Source organism: Epinephelus moara, chromosome 1, assembly GCF_006386435.1.
Source record: "Epinephelus moara isolate mb chromosome 1, YSFRI_EMoa_1.0, whole genome shotgun sequence".
NCBI lineage: Eukaryota > Metazoa > Chordata > Actinopteri > Perciformes > Serranidae > Epinephelus > Epinephelus moara.
Genome location: NC_065506.1, coordinates 1,513,978 through 1,522,332, shown reverse-complemented (window position 1 = coordinate 1,522,332; position 8,355 = coordinate 1,513,978). Strand labels below are relative to the sequence as shown.

The 8,355-nt window shown below is 38.4% G+C and overlaps 1 protein-coding gene across 6 annotated transcripts in view; it reads left to right on the top strand.

Moving 5' to 3' along the window:
* Positions 1–8,355, top strand: part of crtc3 (CREB regulated transcription coactivator 3) — a 255,583-nt gene that overhangs the window by 84,566 nt on the left and 162,662 nt on the right. The window lies entirely within an intron of this gene.

The following is an 8,355-nucleotide window of genomic DNA, read 5'->3' as shown; positions in this document are numbered from 1 at the left end:
ATATAACACATTTAGTTAAATTAGTTGGCAATTAGCAGGTTTAAGATCCAGATTAGGTTCATGATTGTGAATTATCTATGTAAATCAACTCAATAGATTACACGTTCTTTCTACATGTTGAATGATGATAATAAAAATATCCGTAAGGACAGCCGGATCACAGCCTCTTCGGCCTCGGTGCCTGGGTTCAGCAGGGGCAGCAGGGGCAGCAGGAGCAGCAGGTGGTGGAGCCACGAAGGAGCACGCGCAAGCTGAAAGAATTATTTGAGACAACATGTTTTTTTTTTTTTGTTTGTTTGTTTTTTTGGCTTTTTGATCATTTGAATGAATAAATCTGATTTGAAAAATGTTTAATTTACGTTGTATAAAACAGAGCTTTAGGCTATTAAGATTCAAATAATTTGAAGACAATGCATACAAAACTGCTGTAGGCTATATGTTATCCTTATCATTTGTTAAAATAAATGTTAAATAGCTCTACATTTCGACAGCCATCACTGATTTGGTTTATCCATTACGCACAAAACATCTCTGGTTTCCCGTTCCCACTTCATTCAAAACCCCACAAATGAATTTTCTGTTTGTTTGGTGACGGTTGTATTTTTTTGTGTGTGTGCTTATGCGTTTCTTTGCCTCCAGTTTCATATCAAGGCATTTACGCTTCAGCTCTGACATGGTTCTTTGTACCACGGAGACAACATTAACAGCATCTGTTATCTCCCTCCAGGCCTTCACTTTGCCTGTCCCTGTCACACCACTACTAACTGAAGAAAATAAAATGTTTTTTCTTAAGTCCACTTCACCCAAAATTATTTCGATATCCGCTTCGGAAAAATTCTTTCTTCTTTGTCTCTCTTTCTTTCTTTCTTTGTGCCATGACTGACAGGTTGACTGGATGCACCTAGACCTCTTTATATGGTGGTCATTGGCTATTCATGGCCTGGGATTTATGCTAATTGCTGATTACCGGGTGCGCGCTGTCACTTTACAATGGATTGGCATTCATGATCATACACAGGTGTTTACGATCAAATCTGAGTTTCCCGCGGCGTTCCTGAATCCGGAGTAGGTTTTTAGTAGCGTAGGCTTTTATGTGCAAATCTACACACAGATTTACTCACTTTTCATGAATGAGACCCAGTGCGTTTTACTTCTGCCTAATGGACATTGACAGTAGGAGATTCTCAGCATCATCTGAATTCACTCTCAGGTTGTGTATGAGTGTGCATATAAGTGTAGCAGTAGATGTGATTTCAACAAGGAAGCTGCAGATAAGTCCCAAGTGTTGTAATGATGATAACACACTCAGAGTAAGGAACATAGGCATGTGTTTGCACTTCAGTTCCCAGAGACACCCTTTAAAATCCATTTCTCTAGTGTCTCCTTAATGATGGAGTGAGTAAGAGCGAAGAAATCTTTTTTTTTTTTTTTGAGAGAGAGAGAGAGAGAGAATTGGGACAAAACCTTACTTGAACGTAAAATATATTTTAAAAGATTTAAATCTCTACTATTAAACCTTGTTATGGGCCAACCTCTAAGTGATTTAGTTTTTTCTTGAGTAGCAAACATGATGGATGTCAGAGGTTGACAGAAAGCCATTTTATATTTCAAAGTTGCTCAGAATTCTCTTAATGTTATCAAGATAATCATTTTAAAACCATATTTCTTATTTAGTTTGGATTTAGAAGCGCTGCAGTGTTGACCTGTTTTTGTTGAGACACACTGGATAGCAATATAATTCAGTGAATTAATAAAAATAAAAAATAGAAAGCTTACCAGAACTTGAGCGGCATTCAAACCTCATTGGAAACCAGAAAGAGAAACATGAGTTCTTTTGATACGGCCAATCCCTTTAATACCTGTTTTTGTAGAAATCTCATGGAGTATACAAAAAAAAAATCTGAAACACATCTGTAAAGGGCAAATATTTTGACAAAAAAAAAAATCAATTTTAAACAAAGATGACTATAGCAGGACATTTTTACACTGATTTTTTTCAGTATGTACTGTTAGATTTAGAAGGCTTTAAACACATTTTTTTAAATTGTTTGTTTGCTTTACAGATAACCCCCAATTATTTTCTACAGATTTATATTTGAGTACTCTATAATGTTACATGAGGCAGGAGGGCAACTGCTGGCTGTGTTCTGCTCCTTTCTTCCATTGGATTGATGTAGAACACAGGTAAAGCCACTGGGGACCATATAATTATTATAAGTGATAATTTTTTTTTTTTTTTTTTTTTTTTTTTTTTTTGTCATAACGAGGTCAGAGAAGCTTCATAATGGTGTGTTCACACCAAACAGGACAGTGTTTGCTAATATCAACATTAATGGCCGTAATGCTGAACTTGAGGCTTCAAAATGGGACTCCACAAACCAATGGGTGACGTCACATTAGCTACTTCCAGTTGTTACAACCCAGTATGTGTCTAGGGGTAAGGGAAGCAACATAAAACCAAACAATGAAGTGAATAAGGCAAGCTGCCGTTTATTCATTCACAAAATAAATAAACAATACAAGCTACGCTTTTGTAAAAGCGGCACACAAAAAGAAAACCGCGCTCGCAGGCTCGGCAACACAACCCGGAAATCGGGCTTCACGAAAGGAGCCTCGGCGGTACATTACATTTAAACAAACTCAGGGAAGGGCTGCGGGTGACGGCAAACCATAAAACAAATAAAACAAAACTCTGACCTGTCACCAATAAAATAAATACCCCAACTAACTTAACTAATGGTGGTGGAAGGCCACCCAGAATAACAAAACTTAAACAAATCTGTCTGTCTGCTCTATGACTTACCTCACTAACAAAACAACACTCAAACCGACACCCATAAAGCTAGTGTACTATACATCAAGCAATCTATGTGTGTGTACAAAGGATATGTGGCTAGGCTACAAAGCTAAATCCTAAAGCCCATAGATTCCCACATAGCACAGCAACAACGAACAGATTACAGCAGCTGAAAACGCAAAACAGAGCGAGGTGGACTGCTCAGGTTAAATCACAGCCGCCATTGCTCTTGACTCCGTGCACCTTTTAAAGGTTCAGACGAGGGGCCGGTGAAGCGGTGATTGGCCGGAACCGATGACGACAGCGAGGGGGCTGGCCGACCAGCAAGCAAGGGAACACTGAACAGCAGCAGAGGAGAGTGGGCTGGAGGCGTGGTCCGCCGGGGATTCCCTCCAGAAGAGCAGACAATTAGACACACATAAATGATTGACAAGTGCTGGCCGAATAATTCCCATAATGACATGCACAGCACATTAAACACAGAAAATAAATGCACTAAGGTCCGGAGACCGTAACACCAATATTTTTACAATCTTTGGTGTTAACATACAGTTAAGCTTTGGGTGTATGTTAGGCCATTTAATACAGTAAGTGTACTTCAAAACGCATGCATCAGATGCTTTCAGTGCTTTGGGGCCTTTAGCTTTATAAGTCAGATTGATTTATACAAATTATTTACAAAGAATTATTTACAAAGATTTATTTTTTTTGCAATATATATTAAGATAAGACATAAGATACACCTTTATTGATTCCACAATTGAGAAATTCCAGTGTTACAGCAGTCAAGGGTAAAGAGTCAAATTAAAGATTTCAATATTTAAAAACTTAAAAACTAGGCATGCAGAAAAAAGTACAAAAAATACAAGAAACAGCAATAAATAATAATAATAATAATAATAATAATAATGAGCAGTGGATAAAAAGTGAGCAATGGATTAAAGTGAACATATTTAGTGCAAAGTGAATATTGAATATGCAAATAAACAACAACATGGGGGACAGCAACGCTTATAGTGGTGTCCATAGTGTCCCTAAAGTGTCCATGGTGCAGTTTACTGTGAGCGGTGCTGGTTATGTAGCCTGACAGCAGCCGGCAGGAAGGACCTGTGATAGCGTTCCTTCACACACTTTGGGTGAATCAGTCTATTGCTGAAGGAGCTCTCCAGAGCTAAAACAAAACACAAGAATTTTCACCAGATGACTTAAAGTAAGAAAATTTAAAAATGGTTGCGGGGCTTTTACTCACCACAACTGCAGAGGCTACCAGCTTCATTTGAAACAGACTACATTATAAACAGGCCGTTATTTATTAATCCCTCTGTATGTTTATATCTTTACTTTTTATCCGCTCCCGTTGCCTTGATAAAGTTAATGCATTGCGCCGTCATTTCAAACTCAACACTTCCTGAATTTGTTTCGAATTAAAAGCCCCTTATAACCTCAGCTGAGAGAATCCCTCCATTTTCCAAATAGGCTTTGATTGTGAAACATTTGTAGGAACTTATTGTGGAGGATTCGGTGACTTGTATGTTTGCCTATGGTACTTCAAATGTAGCTCCTGCCGTCTGCTGGCGCTTTTTAGGTGACTACAACAACATTTTGGCTGTCACATGAACAGACACAGTGACTGAAATAATAGTAAAAGTAATAAAAATAGCACAAGAATAACCCGATGACATCACACACATCGCGAAAGACGACCGGGGATAATTGGTGTGTACCATCGCGTAGTGTGTCGTGTCTGTCGGCCAAGTCATGGATTTAATGACTCCACAATCGTGTAACATGACATAGTGACTTTCAGAACGGGCAGAAAAGTCGTGTAGTGTGTTCCAGGCATAAATCCTCCTTTACCGTTTCCAGGGTATCCGTGGGGTCTTAAAAAGTCTAAAAAAGTCTTAAATCCAATAATTTGAATTTAAGGCCTTAAAATGTCTAAAATTCTCATAAAATCTCATAAAAGGTCTTAAATACGATTTTGAAAGGTCTTAAAAATCTATTGACGTTACTTTTATTTAAAACATGCATAAACTTCAGTCTCGCTTTTAAATGTTTCGATTTTTGAGGACGCTATAACGTAACTACAAAGCGGAACTGAAGTAGGCTACCTGTGCTGCCCGGTCAGAATTTATCGAACACCACCAGCTAATGTGCTGTGCGCGCGCAGCGGTGTGTTGTGACAGACATCTTAGCATAGCAGCGAAGAAAACTTACTAACAAAAGCCCACAGCAAAGCCGAATTACTTGCATAGATGGGTAAGTGCAAGTTCAACGATTTGTGGCTTCAGAACGAACAATTTAATACATGGTTGAAGCCGGTGGATGGAAACATATATGAAGCACACTGCACTTTCTGCAAGAAAACTTTAAAACTTGGAACATTGGGCATCAAGGCATTGGAATCCCATTGCAAATCAGAAAAACATAAAGCGGTCATAAAATGCCAGCAGCAAATGCTGTCAATCAGCCAGTATTGTTCCACATCAGGAGCTGGAGCATCGAGGTCCAGCGCGACCCAGTCTGCTGCAACTCCAGTCGACCTCCGGACAGCGTTTGGGTCTACACCCACACTAAAAGCGGAGGTGCTATGGACTTTTCATACGGTAACTAAGCACCAGTCATATACTGGTAATGAGAACATTGATGAGCTGTTCCAGACTATGTTCCCGGATTCCGAGATTGCGAAAACTTTTAAGTGTGGGAAAAGACAAGACGGCGTACATAGCGCGATTTGGATTAGCCGATTACATCAAGAGAGACCTCATCTCCAAAGTTAAGGGCCCGTTCGTGCTGATGTTCGACGAAAGCCTGAATCAAACGAACAAGACCAAGCAGTTGAACTTGCACGTGCGTTTTTGGGAAGGCGAGCGGGTCCAGTCAAGGTACCTGGAGTCCCAGTTTATGGGGCATGCGACAGCTCAGGACTTACTGAAACATGTCAAGGTAAGTAACATAGCATTGCATAATTTTTATTTATTTATTTTTTTTCATGATTTTTTTTCTTATCATCAGCACATACTAGATTATAATACCAGAAGTACTAAGTAACATAGCATTGCATAATTTTTATTTATTTTTTTTCATGATTTTTTTTCTTATCATCAGCACATACTAGATTATAATACCAGAAGTAACAGAATAAGATTCAGACAGTAACTTGAACTATAAAATTGCAATGGTTGGATTTAATGTATTTATTTATTTTCATCTCAGGAGTGTGTGGACCAACTTAACCTCAGGAGCCTAGTGTCCATCTCCATGGATGGGCCCAATGTGAATTTCAAATTTTTGGAACTTTTCCAACAAGAGTATGCAGAACTGAATGGAGGTGCTCAGCTTGTTTCCGTGGGCAGCTGTGGACTGCAGACATTGCATAATGCTTTTAAAAGTGGATTCACCACCAGCTGGACAAACTTTTGAGAGCCATGCACACACTGTTCCACAACGTACCAGCAAGGAGAGAAGATTACAGCGCTGTCACAAAATCCACCATCTTCCCCTTTGTATTTTGTATTCCAGTGTGAAAGAGCTGAGAATAAATTCATATACTTTGCAAGTAATTCCGGGCCTCCAATTTTCCTTCAAGTCTTTTGTACTTTTTTGCCATTAGCGATGTGAAATGGGTCTTAAATTGTATTCATTATGGTCTTAAAAAAGTCTTAAAAAGTCTTAAATTTGACTTGTTGAAACCTGCAGAGACCCTGGTTTCTCCCTCAGCATGTTGCTCATTTTCAGTGTGTGACTGCAGCGTGTGCATGAGAGGGGAAGGGGCTACTGCGTGCTCAGAGAGGGAGCGACAGAGAAAGAGAGGCGAGCGGAACGGGGCAACGAGCTTTCTTCAGAGCTGCTTTTCTGAAGCAAAACAAAAGTTTACATGTTCTAAAAAAAAAAAGAGAGAAAACATCGGATGTCCTGCGATGTGACTATTGCACATGCGCACAGCGCGATGGCGATGTTTAAACGATATATCGTACAGCCCTACAATGTACTACTACTTACCGTGAATGTTGTCACCAGTCAGCTATCATATGTCAGAATTCATCATAAGTGTGATGGTATGTGATGTAGTAGAGAATAAAGACTAAAAATAAAGAACTGAATCTATGCCCAGAATGATTAGCGGCTCTTTTTAAGTTGTCAAATAATGGATTGTCTTGTGTAGCTTGGAAATACTGTCCTGAAAATTGAAATTGAAACACTACTTCCAAATTTGTCTTGTAGTTTGAGCTGCACTTAAAAAGTTTAACACTTAAGGAATTATTACTGATTCAATTCTAAGTGANTGCACTTAAAAAGTTTAACACTTAAGGAATTATTACTGATTCAATTCTAAGTGAAAGACCAAGATCCCTAATGCCTTACCAACAACTCAGGTGTCTGTAATTGTTCTGAATGAGACCACCATGCAGAGTCTCTACTTGAACAATATACAAGAACACACAAAAGCAGTTACTTCATCTAAATGATCATTAGAACTGCTGAGTCAATGGAAACTCTAAATACAGTACATTTATAATCTGAGCACACTACAGTTCCTCTTCTTCTACATCACTATTATTACTTAATCAGTCATTTTATTCTGTAAAATATTTTGTATATAGTGTTTAAAATTGGTTATTAAATAATATCTAGTTATTTTGTTCTTAGAAATAGGACATGATTTAAAATTCCTGATCTGGATTCACACCCAGTATGTCGCATTTACATGAAACACTCCTGAGCCCACTGATCCATCAGCACACCTCCACCTCATAGTGTTTTAATAAGCATATCTGTTTATTCCCTGCCTTGAGACAGATATGATTCAGCGACCTGTCACAGTAGTGTGTAATAGCTGGAGAGGAGTTTGTGCTGTGTCCCAACAATAATTGTACCAGATGCTTAATGTAATGTTAGGATGTACGCATTGTGTTGAGGAAAACCTAGACATCCACAATAGTTTTTTTCTTTCGTGCTTGTTTGTACAGTTTGTATAGAATCATGCATGTTTGCCATGTGTGGGCCGGGTTGGTGTGTACAATAGATGGAGTGACCTTTATTGAGGAGGTTTGACTGTTTAAACTGAAGAAAGTCAAACCAGTATAGCTCCGCTCTAAATATACTTTATTCTTTCATAGGCTGACTGATTAACAGTGTCATTTAAATGAATTTAGGTAATAGAAGCAAGCACTGTGGTTTGTCTAAAGTGTTCCTATTTTATTGTGATTGTAAGTTGTAATGTAGAACACACTCATGTATACAGGGTGGATGGAGGTACTCTTTTAAAAGTCAGCTTTTGCTCATTTTAAAAAAGAAGCAGTTGGATTTGGTGAGTGGTGTTGGTTTCATATGTGAGTGTACTGTACATGCATATGCTTTTCACACATATACATAGTATGTTCAAAATGGTTTAAAAGTCACTGGTGAAAGAAATTGCTGTTGTTGTTGTAGCCAGGACTCTCCAGTCAGCCTTCGGTCACAAGGTGTATGTCCGAGTGGATATCTCAGAATATTATTCTTAATATCGTATATTAAGATATATATGTATATATATATATATATATATATATATATAT